Source organism: Oncorhynchus clarkii, chromosome 22, assembly GCF_045791955.1.
Source record: "Oncorhynchus clarkii lewisi isolate Uvic-CL-2024 chromosome 22, UVic_Ocla_1.0, whole genome shotgun sequence".
NCBI classification, from domain to species: domain Eukaryota; kingdom Metazoa; phylum Chordata; class Actinopteri; order Salmoniformes; family Salmonidae; genus Oncorhynchus; species Oncorhynchus clarkii.
Window position 1 is genome coordinate 39,817,761 of NC_092168.1, and position 20,585 is coordinate 39,838,345.

The 20,585-nt window shown below is 44.6% G+C and overlaps 1 protein-coding gene across 1 annotated transcript in view; it reads right to left on the reverse strand.

The window, feature by feature from the left end:
* The window catches only part of LOC139380899 (receptor activity-modifying protein 1-like), a 90,743-nt gene that overhangs the window by 12,630 nt on the left and 57,528 nt on the right, over positions 1-20,585 (reverse strand). The gene's annotated exons all lie outside the window — the stretch shown is intronic.

The window sequence follows — 20,585 nt, forward strand, 5'->3', positions numbered from 1 at the left end:
TAATTAAATGTTCCGTATTAACGGACCTTCATGTTTTAAAGTAATGGTGGACTGTTTGCTTATTTGAGCTGTTCTTGCCATAATATGAACTGGGTCTTTCACCAAATAGGGCTGTGTTCTGTATACCACCCCTACCTTGTTACGAAACAACTGATTGGCTCAAACGCATTTAGAAGGAAAGAAATTCCACAAAGGAACTTTTAACAAGGCACAGCTGTTAATTTAAATGCATTCCAAGTGACCGCCTCATGAAGCTGGTTGAAGTTACCTCATGCAGCTACCTCATGAAGCTGGGGTGGCAGGTAGCCTAGTGGTTAGAGCGTTGGACTAGAAACCGAAATGTTGCAAGATCAAATCCCTGTGCTGACAACGTACAAATCTTTTGTTCTGAACAAGGCAGTTGACCCACTGTTCCTAGGCTGTCATTGTAAATAAGAATTTGTTCTTAACTGACTCGCCTAGTTAAATAAAGATAATTAACAACTGAGGTGGTTGTTGTAATAGTGCTCTGTCCTAAACCCTGACTGAGGTGGTTGTTGTAATAGTGCTCTGTCCTAAACCCTGACTGAGGTGGTTGTTGTAATAGTGCTCTGTCCTAAACCCTGACTGAGGTGGTTGTTGTAATAGTGCTCTGTTCTAAACCCTGACTGAGGTGGTTGTTGTAATAGTGCTCTGTTCTAAACCCTGACTGAGGTGGTTGTTGTAATAGTGCTCTGTTCTAAACACTGACTGAGGTGGTTGTTGTAATAGTGCTCTGTCCTAAACACTGACTGAGGTGGTTGTTGTAATAGTGCTCTGTCCTAAACCCTGACTGAGGTGGTTGTTATAATAGTGCTCTGTTCTAAACCCTGACTGAGGTGGTTGTTGTAATAGTGCTCTGTTCTAAACCCTGACTGAGGTGGTTGTTGTAATAGTGCTCTGTCCTAAACCCTGACTGAGGTGGTTGTTGTAATAGTGCTCTGTCCTAAACCCTGACTGAGGTGGTTGTTGTAATAGTGCTCTGTTCTAAACCCTGACTGAGGTGGTTGTTGTAATAGTGCTCTGTCCTAAACCCTGACTGAGGTGGATGTTGTAATAGTGCTCTGTCCTAAACCCTGACTGAGGTGGTTGTTGTAATAGTGCTCTGTCCTAAACCCTGACTGAGGTGGTTGTTGTAATAGTGCTCTGTTCTAAACCCTGACTGAGGTGGTTGTTGTAATAGTGCTCTGTTCTAAACACTGACTGAGGTGGTTGTTGTAATAGTGCTCTGTCCTAAACCCTGACTGAGGTGGTTGTTATAATAGTGCTCTGTCCTAAACCCTGACTGAGGTGGTTGTTGTAATAGTGCTCTGTTCTAAACCCTGACTGAGGTGGTTGTTATAATAGTGCTCTGTCCTAAACCCTGACTGAGGTGGTTGTTGTAATAGTGCTCTGTTCTAAACCCTGACTGAGGTGGTTGTTATAATAGTGCTCTGTCCTAAACCCTGACTGAGGTGGTTGTTGTAATAGTGCTCTGTTCTAAACCCTGACTGAGGTGGTTGTTATAATAGTGCTCTGTCCTAAACCCTGACTGAGGTGGATGTTGTAATAGTGCTCTGTCCTAAACCCTGACTGAGGTGGTTGTTGTAATAGTGCTCTGTCATAAACCCTGACTGAGGTGGTTGTTGTAATAGTGCTCTGTTCTAAACCCTGACTGAGGTGGTTGTTGTAATAGTGCTCTGTCCTAAACCCTGACTGAGGTGGTTGTTGTAATAGTGCTCTGTCCTAAACCCTGACTGAGGTGGTTGTTGTAATAGTGCTCTGTCCTAAACCCTGACTGAGGTGGTTGTTGTAATAGTGCTCTGTCCTAAACCCTGACTGAGGTGGTTGTTGTAATAGTGCTCTGTTCTAAACCCTGACTGAGGTGGTTGTTGTAATAGTGCTCTGTTCTAAACCCTGACTGAGGTGGTTGTTGTAATAGTGCTCTGTCCTAAACCCTGACTGAGGTGGTTGTTGTAATAGTGCTCTGTTCTAAACCCTGACTGAGGTGGTTGTTGTAATAGTGCTCTGTTCTAAACCCTGACTGAGGTGGTTGTTATAATAGTGCTCTGTCCTAAACCCTGACTGAGGTGGTTGTTGTAATAGTGCTCTGTTCTAAACCCTGACTGAGGTGGTTGTTGTAATAGTGCTCTGTCCTAAACCCTGACTGAGGTGGTTGTTGTAATAGTGCTCTGTCCTAAACCCTGACTGAGGTGGTTGTTATAATAGTGCTCTGTTCTAAACCCTGACTGAGGTGGTTGTTATAATAGTGCTCTGTCCTAAACCCTGACTGAGGTGGTTGTTGTAATAGTGCTCTGTCCTAAACCCTGACTGAGGTGGTTGTTATAATAGTGCTCTGTCCTAAACCCTGACTGAGGTGGTTGTTGTAATAGTGCTCTGTCCTAAACCCTGACTGAGGTGGTTGTTATAATAGTGCTCTGTTCTAAACCCTGACTGAGGTGGTTGTTGTAATAGTGCTCTGTTCTAAACCCTGACTGAGGTGGTTGTTGTAATAGTGCTCTGTTCTAAACCCTGACTGAGGTGGTTGTTGTAATAGTGCTCTGTTCTAAACCCTGACTGAGGTGGTTGTTGTAATAGTGCTCTGTTCTAAACCCTGACTGAGGTGGTTGTTGTAATAGTGCTCTGTTCTAAACCCTGACTGAGGTGGTTGTTGTAATAGTGCTCTGTTCTAAACCCTGAATTTTCATACTTTTGGAATATTTCCTGGTAACAATGAAACATGTGGGTTATTGATGCCAACAATGATGAGCGCTGCACACTTACGCAGCCTGGGATCCAATTGGTTGTCCTCTGTGGATTTCTTGTTATCTATTGCTAGAAAAGCATCCAGGACTTGTTATTCTGTAAATAGCCTAAGAAGTACATGGTCAGCTCTGGACAAGACAGCTTGTACCTACACTTCAGTACTCAGGTCTATAGTTTTTCCATGTTCATTTTCCTTCATATACTGTAACTTCTGCATGAATTTCTTTATTCCTGAAGGGTTCTTCCCTCAGTGTGTTTGAGTCTAAATCGTACCAATTGTAGCGAGGAGTCAGAGGAAACAGAGATGTCATCTGGGCTTGGTGTTTGATATAAATCTTATATGCACATGGATATGCTCTTGATAAGGGAAATATTTTATAAGCTCACCTCATCAACGCGGTTGTTCACAACCCTAAATGTTTAATTGAAGGAAGCACCTATGTTATTGGAGTACTTTGAAGTACAGTCGCTCAACTGGAACTGTGTGATGTCAGGAGAGTCTTCTCCCGCCAAAACCACCTTTCCAAGCACTTTTCCCGTTTGATTCTGGCTCGAAACTGAAATGGATTTGTGTCACCACTCCTCACAAAGTGTGCCACACACATAGAATGCTAGATTACTTATCTTCCTCATACTCCTTGCAAACCTCAGCATCCCATACAGGCCACTCTGTCAAACTCTTAGAGACAAAGGGTTCATTTTTTCATCAAGTTAGCTGCCTGTATCATTGCAGCACTTGATGAGAGGGAGATACAGTACATGCCTGTGTCCCTTTCTTTCCTGTGTGTGTAGCTAGACCAAAGATCTAGTTCTACCAGAGTTCTGTAGAAACGTTCTACAGCTTTAATCTATAATTCTACAGTTCTACAGCTTTAATCTACAATTCGACAGTCCTCTAGTTCCACAACTTTAATCTACAGTTCTACAAATTTAATCTACAATTTGGCAGTTCTATAGTTCTACAGCTCCACTGTCTAGTTCTAAGATCTATACTGAACTAAAATATAAACGCAACATGTCAGGTGTTGGTCCCATGTTTCATGAGCTAAAATAAAATATCACAGAAATGTTCCATACTTACCAAAAGCTTATTTCTCTCATATTGTGTGCACACATTTGTTTACATCCCTGTTAGTGAGCACTTCAATAAGCTGATTAAACAGCAGGATCATTACACAGGTTCACCTCATGCTGGGGACAATAAAAGGCCAGTCTAAAATGTGAAGTTTTGTCACACAACACAATGCCACAGATGTCAAACGTTTTGAGGGAACGTACAATTGGCATGCTGACTGTATTAATGTCCACCAGAGCTGTTGCCAGAGAATGTAATGTTCATTTCACTATCATAAACTGCCTCCAATGTAATTTTAGAGAATTTGGCAGTATGTCCAAATGGTCTCACAACCACAGACCTTGTATAACCACGCCAGCCCAGGACTTCCACATCCACCTTCTTCACCTGTGGGATCGTCTGAGACCAGCCACCCCGGACAGCTGATGAAACTGAGGCCTATTTCTGTCTGTAATAAACCTCTTTTGTGGAGAAAAACTAATTCTGATTAGCTGGGCCTGGCTCCCAAGTGGGGGGACCTATGCCCACCCATGGCTGCGCCCCTGCCCAGTCATGTGAAATCCATAGATTAGGGCCTAATGAATTTATGCCCTACAGAATCTCAGTTCTGCTTCCCTACAGAATCTCAGTTCTGTTGCACTACATAATCACAGTTCTGCTGCCCTACAGAATATCAGTTCTGCTGCCCTACAGAATCTCAGTTCTGCTGCCCTACATAATCTCAGTTCTGTTGCCCTACAGAATCTCAGTTCTGCTGCCCTACATAATCTCAGTTCTGTTGCCCTACAGAATCTCAGTTCTGCTGCCCTACATAATCTCAGTTCTGTTACCCTACAGAATCTCAGTTCTGCTGCCCTACATAATCTCAGTTCTGCTGCCCTACAGAATCTCAGTTCTGCTACCCTACAGAATCTCAGTTCTGCTGCCCTACATAATCTCAGTTCTGCTGCCCTACATAATCTCAGTTCTGCTGCCCTACATAATCTCAGTTATGCTGCCCTACATAATCTCAGTTATGTTGCCCTACAGAATCTCAGTTCTGCTGCCCTACAGAATCTCAGTTCTGTTGCCCTACAGAAGCTCAGTTCTGTTGCCCTACAGAATCTCAGTTCTGTTGCCCTACAGAAGCTCAGTTCTGCTGCCCTACTGAAGCTCAGTTCTGCTGCCCTACGGAAGCTCAGTTCTGTTGCTCTACAGAAGCTCAGTTCTGCTGCCCTACGGAAGCTCAGTTCTGTTGCCCTACAGAAGCTCAGTTCTGTTGCCCTACGGAAGCTCAGTTCTGTTGCCCTACAGAATCTCAGTTCTGTTGCCCTACAGAAGCTCAGTTCTGCTGCCCTACAGAAGCTCAGTTCTGCTGCCCTACAGAAGCTCTACACATCTTTTTTCTGCCTACATTGCAGTTCAGCTCAGCTCTGCTTTGTTCAGAGCCTCGTCTGCATAGCAGTGAACACTGCTGCAGTTCTCCCTGGTGTCAGCTCTTCAAAGATACTACAGTGTATGATCACATTTACATCCATCAAAGAGAATTATGCCAAGACTTCCCATGGAATCAGTTACTGTAATGCCAATGGAATTATTCAGATATTCAGAAATATTAGTGCTTTTTAGAGTAAATGTATCGTTTGACAGTACGATGCAAGAACTAGCTTTAAAGGAATCCTCTCTCTCAGCAGTCTCTCCCCTAGCAGTCTCTCTCCCAGCAGTCTCTCTCTCAGCAGTCTCTCTCCCAGCAGTCTCTCTCTCAGCAGTCTCTCTCTCTCAGCAGTCTCTCTCTCAGCAGTCTCTCTCTCAGCAGTCTCTCTCTCTCTCAGCAGTCTCTCTCTCAGCAGTCTCTCTCTCTCAGCAGTCTCTCTCTCTCTCCAGTCTCTCGCTCTCTCTCAGCAGTCTCTCTCTCTCAGCAGTCTCTCTCGGCAGTCTCTCCCCCAGCAGTCTCTCTCTCAGCAGTCTCTCTCTCAGCAGTCTCTCTCTCTCAGCAGTATCTATCTCTCAACAGTCTCTCTCTCAGCAGTCTCTCTCTCAGCAGTCTCTCTCTCTCAGCAGTCTCTCTCTCAGCAGTCTCTCTCTCTCAGCAGTTTCTCTCTCTCTCCAGTCTCTCTCTCTCTCATCAGTCTCTCTCTCTCGGCAGTCTCTCTCTCTCAGCAGTCTCTCTCTCTCTCTCTCAGCAGTCTCTCTCTCTCAGCAGTCTCTCTCTCAGCAGTCTCTCTCTCTCTCAGCAGTCTCTCTCTCTCAGCAGTCTCTCTCTCAGCAGTCTCTCTCTCTCAGCAGTCTCTCTCTCTCTCAGCAGTCTCTCTCTCAGCAGTCTCTCTCTCAGCAGTCTCTCTCTCTCAGCAGTCTCTCTCTCAGCAGTCTCTCTCTCTCTCTCAGCAGTCTCTCTCTCTCAGCAGATCTATCTCTCTCAGCAGTCTCTCTCTCTCTCAGCAGTCTCTCTCTCTCTCAGCAGTCTCTCTCTCTCAGCAGTCTCTCTCTCAGCAGTCTCTCTCTCTCAGCAGTCTCTCTCTCAGCAGTCTCTCTCTCTCAGCAGTTTCTCTCTCTCTCCAGTCTCTCTCTCTCTCATCAGTCTCTCTCTCTCGGCAGTCTCTCTCTCTCAGCAGTCTCTCTCTCTCTCTCTCAGCAGTCTCTCTCTCTCAGCAGTCTCTCTCTCAGCAGTCTCTCTCTCTCAGCAGTCTCTCTCTCTCTCAGCAGTCTCTCTCTCTCAGCAGTCTCTCTCTCAGCAGTCTCTCTCTCTCTCAGCAGTCTCTCTCTCAGCAGTCTCTCTCTCAGCAGTCTCTCTCTCTCAGCAGTCTCTCTCTCAGCAGTCTCTCTCTCTCTCTCAGCAGTCTCTCTCTCTCAGCAGATCTATCTCTCTCAGCAGTCTCTCTCTCTCTCAGCAGTCTCTCTCTCTCTCAGCAGTCTCTCTCTCTCAGCAGTCTCTCTCTCAGCAGTCTCTCTCTCAGCAGTCTCTCTCTCTCTCTCAGCAGATCTATCTCTCTCCAGTCTCTCTCTCCAGTCTCTCTCGCTCCAGTCTCTCTCTCCAGTCTCTCTCTCCAGTCTCTCTCTCAGCAGCTGATGTATCCTCATCCCTTCTGAATTATTAGAAAAAGGGTTTCCGAAAGGCTTCTTCGGCTGTCCCCATAGGAGAACACTTTTAGGTTCCAGGTAGAACTATTTTGGGTTCCATGTAGAACCCTCTGTGGAAAGGGTTCCACATGGAAGTCAAAAGAGTTCTACCTGGAACCAAAAAGGGTTCTTCAAAGGGTTTTCCTATGGGGACAGCCAAATCAACTTTTTAGGTTCTAGATAGCACCTTTTTTTCTAAGAGTGTACAGGAAGAAACTCAGAGGTTCTTGAGCATTTGGCAGCTTATCTCTCTTTCATCTCCGACTCACCATAACAATGAGCAATCAGCAATGTGACACTCACTCGCTTTCAAGGAGGGAGATAGTGCACGACAAGCCTATTGTTATTGTAGATGACATGTAGTGTTGAAACTGCCTGCCTGCCTGCCTGCCTGCCTGCCTGCCTGCCTGCCTGCCTGCCTGCCTGCCTGCCCCCCCGCCCGCCCGCCTGCCTTTAAAGAGCTCTCCACGTCAGAAGCATTCCACCGGGAGCGTAACACAAGGAAACAATCCCAGCAGCACTTAGGGGCCTCTTTGTGAGTGACGAGCAGCACCATGCAGAGGGTCAGGTGCTGTGATACACAGAGAGATCAGAGGAATATGCCACAGGGAGGAAGGAGAACCAATCAGGGAACAGGACCAACTGAGTTCTGTGGTAGAAGGCATAGCAGTTGATTAACAGGTGGTCCGTTCCATCTGTTGCACAAATTCTTGATTGCTTTAAAGATCAGGTCTGCATAGACATTGTGAACATCAGTTGATCTGTGCAGACCTGCAGTGCACAGAACCTGTGTATTTTGTACATTCATGTACAGTATAAGCTAAAACCTTTGCTCTTTAGAAGGATGTATAATGTTTACAGAGGTTTGCCATCTCATTAGGATGTTGCAGGTTCAATGCTTGAGCTTTTGTCAGACATCATATGTTGCCTGTACAGCTGTAGTAGCAAGACCTCTATCTGCAGCAAGACCTCTATCTGCAGCAAGACCTCTATCTGCAGCAAGACCTCTATCTGCAGCAAGACCTCTATCTGTAGCAAGACCTCTATCTGCAGCAAGACCTCTATCTGCAGCAAGACCTCTATCTGCAGCAAGACCTCTATCTGCAGCACAGCTGTGGGTCACACATTCTGAACTGTACAGGTCAATGCTTACAGTAAAGTGTGTCAACATGGGATGTGAAATGGAACCAGAGATATGGGTTGAAGAGAAAGCCTAAGGCTAAAGGATTGCTTGGGCATTTCTGTCGTTATGACAACAACATTTGACATTCCTGAAGCTGTAATAGTAAGTCCCACATTAAATCATATCTGGAGGCAACAGTTGGAGACATTGATCTGACGCGAGGTCAACCTGAAAAGTCAAAGGATATGATGTAATAAGTAGAAAAAAGTCATCTTTAAAAGGTTAATAAATTATTGGCTCAAATGTCACAAAATGAGTCACGAGTCAACCAACATAAGAAAATGTGCCTCCTGACCAGAGTACTAAGTTGTGTTGGCCCATTGCTGAAGGAAGGCTAATAGTGTCTCTCTCTCTTTTTCCTTCCCTCCCCCGCCTCTCTCGATCCCTATACTTGTTTGTTTCTGTGTTACTATGCCTGCCAATGAAGGCATTTTGATCAAACTCAACACACTCCCTGTTGCAGCTCTCAAAGCAGAGTGGTAGGTTGGTCCCCCAACATACTGTTCCATTAGCCAGATGAGAGAGATAGACACCGCACACGGGCACGCGCACACACAAACACACACACACACACACACACACACACACACACACACAAACACACACGCGCACACACACACACACACACACACACACACACACACACACACACACACACACACACACACACACACACACACACACACACACACACACACACACACACACACACACACACACACACACGAGGTTCTCCTAGCTGTGGAGAACCAGATGGTCGACTTACACACACACACACACACACACACACACACACACACGAGGTTCTCCTAGCTGTGGAGAACCAGATGGTCGACTTACACACACACACACGAGGTTCTCCTAGCTGTGGAGAACCAGATGGTCGACTTACACACACACACAAAACAGAGAAGGCAACAAAAAAGAAAAACGTTCATCAACCAACAGCAGGGGGGATCGAAGCGGAGCCTTCAGAACCAGACAGAGAAACGGATCTTGAGCGAGTCTACGTCCCAAATAGCAACCTATTTCCTTTATAGTGCATACTTTTAACCAGGGCCCAACATACTGCACTATACATGGAACATGGAGGCATTTGGGCTGCACATCAAATTTGATTCTCAGCAGAATAGTGATTTTATCTGAAGGCAGGCAGGGAGATGAGAAGACAAGCCTCTGATATCCCTGCCAATTGCATCCAGCTTTACCTTCTCCCTGAATGGAAATCCAGTGGGAACATTAGGGCCCAAGGTGAACAATCTGGCTATTGATCGGGAGAACAGAGGTATAGCTTCTTGGATTAAGAGACAGAGAATAAGGTATGTGTGCCAAATGGCACCCTATTCCCTATATAGCACACTACTTTTGACCAGAGCCCTATTCCCTATATAGCACACTACTTTTGACCAGAGCCCACAGGGTGCCATTTGGGATGCTGACATGGGGGAAAATAACTCCCCGGCCAGCATCCATCTGGAGAGCTGTGGACAAACCCAATGAAATTCCTCTGGTTACAGTGTAGTTAGCAATCCAATCATAGTGGTTCAACAACCTCAATTATTTCCACACAACTGAACTCTGAAGATTTGGTGCAGATATGATGTAGCAGCTTATTGGCCAGTAAACTCGGACAGGCGTGTCTGCATCATGAATGATTCCCCAACAGGCATGTCTGCATCATGAATGATTCCCCAACAGGCATGTCTGCATCATGAATGATTCCCCAACAGGCGTGTCTGCATCATGAATGATTCCCCAACAGGCATGTCTGCATCATGAATGATTCCCCAGCAGGCGTGTCTGCATCATGAATGATTCCCCAACAGGCATGTCTGCATCATGAATGATTCCCCAACAGGCGTGTCTGCATCATGAATGATTCCCCAACAGGCATGTCTGCATCATGAATGATTCCCCAACAGGCATGTCTGCATCATTAATGATTCCCCAACAGGCGTGTCTGCATCATGAATGATTCCCCAACAGGCATGTCTGCATCATGAATGATTCCCCAACAGGCGTGTCTGCATCATGAATGATTCCCCAACAGGCATGTCTGCATCATGAATGATTCCCCAACAGGCGTGTCTGCATCATGAATGATTCCCCAACAGGCATGTCTGCATCATGAATGATTCCCCAGCAGGCATGTCTGCATCATGAATGATTCCCCAACGGGCATGTCTGCATCATGAATGATTCCCCAACGGGCATGTCTGCATCATGAATGATTCCCCAACAGGCATGTCTGCATCATGAATGATTCCCCAGCAGGCATGTCTGCATCATGAATGATTCCCCAACGGGCATGTCTGCATCATGAATGATTCCCCAACGGGCGTGACAGACTGCCACAGCTCTCACCAGTCTGATATATAGAGATACTGACAATAGATTAGAAACTTTATAGAACATAAACCTGAATGGAGAATGAAAGGGAAAGGAAGGAAAAATAGCAAAGTAGGTTAGTTAGTTAGTTAGTTAGTGAGTGAGTGAGTTAGTTAGGTAATTAGTGAGTTAGTTAGTTAATTAGTTAGTTAGCTTGTAGTACTGAATGATTAGTGCTTTCTGATGTTGGTTCGGTTTCGGTTCAGTTCGTAATAAATAAAATCATCACTATTTTCAATTTAGATAAAACATTAAAAAAAACATTAAATGATGACCTTACAGTTTTTTTTGATTGCTTAAGCACGATTTTCAAAACAGGGCCCGTGTTTTCAAAACACTACACACAATTAGCACAACCACACACCCAATTAGCAAAACACTACAGATCCTTTGCAAAATTAAACACTCTTGTAAAAACTATACACTTCTTTTTAAAAACCACACTTTGTTACCATATGAAACACACACGTTTCACATTACTATACTCTGTTGACACGAGTTACACTCTGCTGTGATAAACCTAAAACACTTTTAGCACTTCTACTTCCCTATGATTAGAGTAGGCTACTATCGACAAAGTACAAATATAATGTAAATTCACCAAACACTACACAAGACCAATGTTGCAGACCGAAGAAACTCATTTATTTCTCAACACGCACAAAATGTTGACATGGAGATTCATAATACTGTAACCAAACGTCACTTCACATATTGTAAGTTCAAAAAAATAAAATAAAAAATAACTAGACATTGTCTCTTCGCCTAGCTGGATCTGGCCAGAGAATTTCATCAACATCGCAGGCAATGTTGTCATTAGCAAGACACCTTGGGAAGAAACGTCTTGAATGACGAATCCATCCTTGCATTGCTGCTCCCTCCATCTGGTCACAGCCCTCCTCCATGGCTTGGATGAGGGGTACCTCAGCCTGGAACGGAGATCATATACCTTCCACCGCCATGCCAAGAAAAAAATCTTCTATAGGGTTGAGGAATGGAGAGTATGGTGGAAGATATAGGACTGTGAAATGTGAATGTTGGTGAAACCAGTTCTGAACCAGAGCAGAGCGGTGGAAAGACACATTGTCCCAGACAACAATGTATTTCATATGATCGATTTGATTTGCTGCTGTTATGTTGTGCAATTGGTCCAAGAATGTAAGTATGAGTGCTGTGTTGTAAGGGGCCATATGGGCATGGCGGTGGAGGAGCCCATTCTGTGTAATGGCTGCACGTTGCCCTGGGACATTGACTATAGCCCTGTGGCCAATGATGTTTCTTCCCCTCATTCGTGTACTCGTCAGGTTGAACCCAGCCTCATCTACGTAAATGAACTCATGCTGGATCCCCTCTCCATCCATTCGTAAAACTCTCTGAAAAACAGTGTCAGGCAAAATTGTGTAGTTCAGTGTAGATCTAGTATACATATTACAGTACAGTAAAAGATTGTGAGACAGTATGCAAGATCACACTGCTAAAGTGAATACATACCTCTGCATAATCATGCTGCAGTCGTTTCACCCTTTCAGAATTGCGCTCGAAAGGCACTCGATAAATTTGCTTCATTTGAATATTTTTTTTTTAGGATGCGTGCCAGTGTTGATGTTGAGACCTGATGGATATTGTTGAAAATGGTGTGGTTATTGACAATGTTAGCTTGGAGCTGCTTGAGTGTTATAGCATTGTTGGCCAAAATCATGTTTACTATCTCCCTCTCTTGCTGTTCTGTGAACATAGGAGGCCTTCCCCCTTGTCGTCCCTGACCCTCAATCCTATGTAGAAAAAAACAGTATACAATAGTACAGTAATTTCACAGGAAAAGGTAACAGAAGTGCTGATGGTGCATAGAATACAGTACTGTAAGCAGTTACTGAAACCATGCAGATGTTTTTGATATGATGATATTTTTACAATACCTATTTTCCAGTCTAAATGTTCTCATCACACTTGCCACTGTATATCGGCTTAGATTTGGCTCCCTCAGCGTCAGGCCGTGGTTGGAAACGTGCTCAAACAGTGTTGCGCGGATCTCATTTGTCAGATTCGGTCCTCTATGAGCACCTTCTTGTCTTCCTCTTCCTCTTCCTCCTCGTTCTCCTCCTCCTCGTTCTCCTCGTCGTCGTCGTCGTCGTCCTCCTCCTCCTCCTCCTCCTCGTCTTACTCTTTCTCTGACTCTTTCCATTGTGTTTGAAGACCGATGAACTCACCTGCTGCTTTTTATAGTGCTTATACACCTGATTGGTGTGTCTACAATTAAGCAAACAAGTGTTTGCACACCTGATGACTGTGTTGAACCAACTGGTTGGACGGTGTGGTAATTTGACAGTCAGTGCTTTGGTATTGCAAGGACGTGACTTCATGATAGATTTTTGTGTGTAATGTATGTTAAGTGTGTTTAGTGTTTTGCAAATCACTGTGTGTAGAGTTTTGCAACAAGTGTGAGGTTGACAATGTGCTTATAGTTGTGCAAATATGGGCTGATGTTTTGCTTCTTGAGTGTAAGGTTTTGCTAATAGTGTACTACTTTTAATTTTAGTGTGTAAGCAATCCAAAAAAACTGTAAAATGACCGCTAATTACCAAGTACTACCAATCGGGTAGAGCACCTCACAAACTGTCTCTATCCCTCTCTCTCGTTGTTGTGTTGTGTACATTCCTCTCTCATTTGTCTGTCAAGGAGCCATCAGGGCAGGCAGTACAGGTGCAATGGGTTATGGGCATTGTAGTTAATTACCACATTTTCTGCGCTGAACTAGGTTGAATATTTTCCTGTTGAAAACTACAACTTCCCATATTGACCCACAATTCTCAATCTGATTTCTCTCTACAGAAATGACGCGTTGAGCTCACCAAAACATTTTTATAAATGGAGGGGGGGGGGTACATTTTTGTTAATCGCAGAACATGCCCATTGGACATTATAGCGTGCTGAGAGAAAGAGAGAGATGGAGAGAGGAGAGAGGGAGAGGGGGAGAGAAAAGAGGGAGAAAAGAGGGAGGGAGAGGAGAAAGATGGAGGTTTGCCCCAGTTGCAGAACTCATGTGGGGAACCCAGGAACATGCCACAGGCAGAGAAAATCAAGCACATTGAAATCCCAGAGAGAGAGAGAGATGCACTCTGCCGAGAGAAGATGAGAGGTCTGGTAGCAGAGTCTACAGATCTCAGGCCCGGGGCAGCTGACGTGGCTCCATGTAGTTCACACACGAAGGAACACAAGGCTAGCTAGAAGACTGCAGGGTGTGTGATGTAGTCTACACTGTGGCCAGTGGGTTCTCTCTATAATGATGCTAGTGGAGTGGTGTGCAGCTCTCTGCTAGATGTGTGTTTCTGTGATAGTGAACGGGTTTCACAGTCTGTATTGTTGGGACTGAGAAACAGAAACAGTCATAGAACATAGAAAATAACCTAGAAAAGGAGCCCATCTCTCTGACAACAACAGTTCCTGCTCTCTGTGCTGACAGCAACAGTTCCTGCTCTCTGTACTCTGACAACAACAGTTCCTGCTCTCTGTACTCTGACAACAACAGTTCCTGCTCTCTGTACTCACAACAACAGTTCCTGCTCTCTGTACTCTGACAACAACAGTTCCTGCTCTCTGTACTCTGACAACAGTTCCTGCTCTCTGTACTCTGACAACAACAGTTCCTGCTCTCTGTACTGACAACAACAGTTCCTGCTCTCTGTACTGACAACAACAGTTCCTGCTCTCTGTACTGACAACAACAGTTCCTGCTCTCTGTACTCTGACAACAACAGTTCCTGCTCTCTGCACCCTGACAACAACGGTTCCTGCTCTCTGCACCCTGACAACAACAGTTCCTGCTCTCTGCACTCTGACAACAACAGTTCGTGCTCTCTGCACTCTGACAACAACAGTTCCTGCTCTCTGTACTCTGACAACAACAGTTCCTGCTCTCTGTACTCTGACAACAACAGTTCCTGCTCTCTGTACTGACAACAACAGTGAGGTTCTAAGAGTCTGGGGGTCTATCGCCAAGTCACATTGGTGCAGGTTTGCTAATGTGGGCTAGATAGACTTCCTTGAGTCACCAACAGTGCTAACTAAACCTGCTTGGCAGTCAGTTCTCTGTCTGCAGTGACATGTTGACTATCCTGAAAACAGTGCTAAAGTGCATATATTATGATGACTGTTGGGGCACACAACATTTTTTCTGGAGGCAAGCGGAAGTTCAGAGTAGAAGGCTACGCCCCCTCGTCTGTGATTGGTCAACAGTAGGGATTCATTCAACGAGAGAAGACCCGTTTTCATGCCAATTTTTGAATTGAAAAAAAAAAAAACTACACAAAACATCTTAGTTAGATGTAAAATTGTGCAACTAGGCAGGTTCACGCAGATGAGCAGGGACTCTGGGCGCCTTTCTTTGCTGTTTTTCAGAGTCAGTAGAAAAGTGTTCATAACTTAGGCCTACTCTTTGGCAAAAACGTCAAAATGAATTACAGATTTATTGATTTATCTTGGAATAATTCTGACTATTTTTAAGAAGTTTAAACTGGCTACAGTGTCTCAAAATGGACAAACAGTACTATTGCCTCTGTTTTCTCATTTTTCAAGCGAAGGTCTTTTAAGGGAGTATGCGAATACAACTCTTTCGGTTCGGCTGGCGACGTTCGGCTAGGCGCCAGCTGAACTGAAGCATGCTGACTCCTTTATGGAGGAGCTGAGCAGTGGGTGGGTGGATGACCTCATGCAGGGCTGCTGAGGCAGAGGCGCCGGCCCGGGGGCCATGCATACTTTAATGAGTCCTTTCACGGCTGAGAGATCAAGTGGGACTGGAGCCCAACCCAAGCATAACCACCTCACCTCGAAGCAGCGCACACAGAGAGCCCAGGCACGGTGCTAACCACATCCCTGGCTGGTCTGAGTAACTGGAGGAATGAACCACTATCGGTATCCAGTCGCCTATCTGAAATCTGTTCAGGTTTTTGTGGCTTAAATCCCTATTGTAGATGTTATGGAGCCCTCTGAGCAGAGAACAGAGATGAGTGCCTGACCTATGTTAAAAGATCCGTGACAATGTTGTTACATATCTCATGAATTCTGCAGAACGTTACAGTACGGACATTCCTTTTTTACTACATCATCAAATGAGGTCAGTATATGCATGTCAAATTGTTATAACACAATTGTAAATAAAAATGCATTTCTTACAACAAATATATATATCATCACCAAAGAGGCTGTGACTTTTACCCTGCTCTGCTGTTTGTTCTAGTGGTGTTGGTAACGCTAACATAAAGCAACAATAACATGCCATCGCCGTCAAGGTCAACTCTGTCTATCAAAGCAAATATTCCTCACAGTTACTGTAGCAGTGGAAACAATGAATCACTGGTGTAGGGGGTTGGACACACACAGATAAACGGAATAAAGTTGAATTATGTCTGCATTACTGCATAGAAAGACAGGAAGGATAGTGTATGTGAGCTCACCATACTATAAACAAACTGACTCAATGTAGACTGTAGGGGATTGAAACTGAGAGGCACATGTCTCCCTGGGTACATCAGAACACACTCCAGTCGGTCCTCGCTGCCCTGAGGAAACAACCTGTGTTTACAACAGCAACCAACAGCCATGACTCAGGACCTTACTTACTGACCCTGCCTTTCTGTCTGTCTGACTCTCTGCCTGCCTGCCTTTCTGTCTGTCTGACTCTCTGCCTGCCTGCCTTTCTGTCTGTCTGACTCTCTGCCTGCCTGACTGCCTTTCTGTCTGTCTGACTCTCTGACTGCCTGCCTCTCTGCCTGCCTGCCTGTCTGTCTGACTCTCTGCCTGCCTGCCTTTCTGTCTGTCCGACTCTCTGCCTGCCTACCTGCCTTTCTGTCTGTCTGACTCTCTGCCTGCCTGACTGCCTGCCTGACTGCCTGCCTGAATGACATAGAAGAAACAGTCTCACTGGCTGGCTGCTTGAAAACACTGGTCTGACAAATACCAATATTGGGGAAGCTACTCTGAAACAATACTTTACCCAACACCTAATTACTTCACATTAGAAGAAGTTAAGCTACCCTTTAGAAAAATAAAGTTTACTTAACTAAAGCTACTCTGAAACAATACTTTACCCAACACCTAATTACTTCACATTAGAAGAAGTTAAGCTACCCTTAAGACAAATAAAGTTTACTTCACTAAAGCTACTCTGAAACAATACTTTACCCAACACCTAATTACTTCACATTAGAAGAAGTTAAGCTACCCTTAAGACAAATAAAGTTTACTTAACTAAAGCTACTCTGAAACAATACTTTACCCAACACCTAATTACTTCACATTAGAAGAAGTTAAGCTACCCTTAAGAAAAATAATGTTTACTTAACTAAAGCGACTTTGAAAAAGAATGCTCACTACAGCCAAGCTACTTTGTTGGGAAAGTCATCATATCTAAATCAGAAATGTCATGGACTACAGATTGCAAGAACAGATCCTCTGGGGTCAGATGTTAACAGAATGTGTCATTTAGCCTATTAAACACAACAGCTGTGTTTCAAGTGAGAATTAGGCAGGTCTGGTGCAGAAAAAGACAGGAAATGATTGCCTATTTCCCCCATATTTTCTTATCTTTTTGCTAAATTAAAGTGGTGTGTAGTTCCAGTAATTAGCTACACAGCAAAAAAAGTTATTAACTACTAAAATCACTACCAAGTTTGAATTTAGTTCAAATGTAGTTCACTACTCCCCAACACTGACAAATACTATCACTGATTGGTTGCTTGAAAATGGTTTATTCCCTTACCCAGTGTGTTTATTCCCTTACCCAGTGTGTTTATTCCCTCACCCAGTGTGTTTATTCCCTTATCCAGTGTGTTTATTCCCTTACCCAGTGTGTTTATTCCCTTACCCAGTGTGTTTATTCCCTTACCCAGTGTGTTTATTCCCTTACCCAGTGTGTTTATTCCCTTACCCAGTGTGTTTATTCCCTCACCCAGTGTGTTTATTCCCTTACCCAGTGTGTTTATTCCCTTAGCCAGTGTGTTTATTCCCTTATCCAGTGTGTTTATTCCCTTACCCAGTGTGTTTATTCCCTTACCCAGTGTGTTTATTCCCTCACCCAGTGTGTTTATTCCCTTACCCAGTGTGTTTATTCCCTTACCCAGTGTGTTTATTCCCTCATCCAGTGTGTTTATTCCCTCACCCAGTGTGTTTATTCCCTTACCCAGTGTGTTTATTCCCTTACTCAGAGTGTTTATTCCCTCACCCAGTGTGTTTATAACCTTACCCAGTGTGTTTATTCTGGTGTGTACAGTATGTCCCAGCTCTACTGTTCGTGTGTACAGTATGTCCATGTGGCTGAACTGGGGATTGTTGCTGAGCAGGTCCATATGAGATCCTCTCTCAGCTGTACGTCTCCTGAACACTGTATCAGTGCAGCCATTCACAATGAATTTGGAAAAACACTGGAGAGACTGGTAGAGAGAGAGAAGGAGAGACTGGTAGAGAGAGAGAAGGAGAGACTGGGAGAGAGAGAGAAGGAGAGACTGGTAGAGAGAGAGAAGGAGAGACTGGTAGAGAGAGAGAAGGAGAGACTGGTAGAGAGAGAGAAGGAGAGACGGGTCGAAGTAGAGAAGGAGAGACTGGTAGAGAGAGAGAAGGAGAGCTACTGGTAGAGAGAGAGAAGGAGAGACTGGTAGAGAGAGAGAAGGAGAGACTGGTAGAGAGAGAGAAGGAGAGACTGGTAGAGAGAGAGAAGGAGAGACTGGTAGAGAGAGAGAAGGAGAGACTGGTAGAGAGAGAGAAGGAGAGACTGGTAGAGGCAGAGAAGGAGAGACTGGTAAAGAGAGAGAAGGAGAGACTGGTAGAGAGAGAGAAGGAGAGACGGGTCGAGGTAGAGAAGGAGAGACGGGTCGAGGCAGAGAAGGAGAGATGGGTCGAGGCAGAGAAGGAGAGACGGGTCGAGGGAGAGAAAGAGAAACGGGTCGAGGGAGAGAAAGAGAGACGGGTCGAGGCAGAGAAGGAGAGACAGGTCGAGAGAGAGAAAGAGAGACGGGTCGAGGGAGAGAAGGAGAGACGGGTCGAGAGAGAGAAAGAGAGACGGGTCGAGGGAGAGAAGGAGAGACGGGTCGAGAGAGAGAAGGAGAGACGGGTTGAGTGAGAGACGGGTCGAGAGAGAGAAGGAGAGACGGGTCGAAGGAGAGAAGGAGAGACGGGTAGAGAGAGAGAAGGAGAGACGGGCTGAGGGAGAGAAGGAGAGATGGGCTGAGGGAGAGAAGGAGAGATGGGTAGAGAGAGAGAAGGAGAGACGGGTAGAGAGAGTGAAGCAAGGTGGCAAGGTGGAGGGGGAGAGGGGACTCTTCTGTCCATGACAGGGGAAGGCCCCTGCTCTGACAGCTGGGATGTCAGTCTCACCCTCCACAAGCCTCCGCTTGACACATCCAGACTGACGTTACCACCACAGAGGAAAAACAAAACCCCAGCCATGGTGGCAGACAGGCAGCAGGCAGGCAACATCCACCATGTCTACCCAGCATACCTGGTTCATGGAGAAAAGACACTAGACTGATGACCACCATAGTGGTGTATACTAGCATATGTGGTACTCGAGTAGTGTATAGCAACATAGTATGCTTTAGTGGACTGATGACAATAGTTGTGCATAGTACTGCACAGTATGTGGTACTGGACTAATGACTACAACCACAGAGACAGAGGTGTACTACAGTACAGTATATGTTTCTAATGGAAGAGTCCCATCATGAGGCAATGAATTGCAGCTGCTGTTGCAGTCACATACTATATGATACATACTATGTGCTACATTCAGAGCAGCAGCCCCAGATCCTCCCTGCTGAATCTCATTAAAACAGGTGGGAATTCATTCAAATCATTCTGTGCTGTGTTTGCTGGGTCATCTCAGGAATAGCTTATCCTTTACGGAGAACAACTGCACGAGGCTCTGCCCTCTGCTCCACTCTCCGAGCCTGTGTCACATATGGCACCCTATTCCGTATATAGTGCATTACTTTTGACCAGGAGCCATAGGGCTTTGGTTGAAAGTAGTGCACTAAATATGCAATAGGATGCCATTTGGGAGACAGACCCAGTCTCCAATCAAGATGCTGCTGCTGTAGTTAATAGCCCGCCTTAAGCCAATCAGATCCACCCCAAAACGTTCAACCATCTGAACCGAGAGAAGGAGCCGACCTTCCCTGAACTTGACATTTATGACTAAAATATGGATGTTGCCGGAGTTTAAACTGTCTGCATAGATGGCTGTGCTGCTGCTGAGTGAACGCCCGTGATATTGGCTCAATATTGTAGGTTTGGTGTGGGACTGGTGACAGCTGGGGCTGTTAAACTCTGATTCATTTTGGTCACCCTCCAAGAGTTTGATAATAATGTGCAAATAGGAAGCAAAAAGAGGGCAAGAGTTAAAAAGGTGAAAACCTATTGATTGCTGTATTACCAGACCAAAGGTTTGTGCACACACTGATTAAATAAACTTTACATATCCCTATTACCGTCCTATCATTATAGTAGTGACTGTACTGTTAATGACATGGATGGGGTGCTACATAGAATATAAGAATACTACATAGATGCTACATAGAATATAAAAATACTACATAGATGCTACATAGAATATCAGAATACTACATAGATGCTACATAGAATATCAGAATACTACATAGATGCTACATAGAATATCAGAATACTACATAGATGCTACATAGAATATCAGAATACTACATAGATGCTACATAGAATATCAGAATACTACATAGATGCTACATAGAATATCAGAATACTACATAGATGCTACATAGAATATCAGAATACTACATAGATGCTACATAGAATATCAAAATACTACATAGATGCTACATAGAATATCAGAATGCTACATAGATGCTACATAGAATATCAGAATACTACATAGATGCTACATAGAATATCAGAATACTACATAGATGCTACATAGAATATCAGAATACTACATAGATGCTACATAAAATATCAGATGCTACATAGAATATCAGAATACTACATAGGTGCTACATATAATATCAGAATACTACATAGGTGCTACATAGATTATCAGAATACTACATAGATGCTACATAG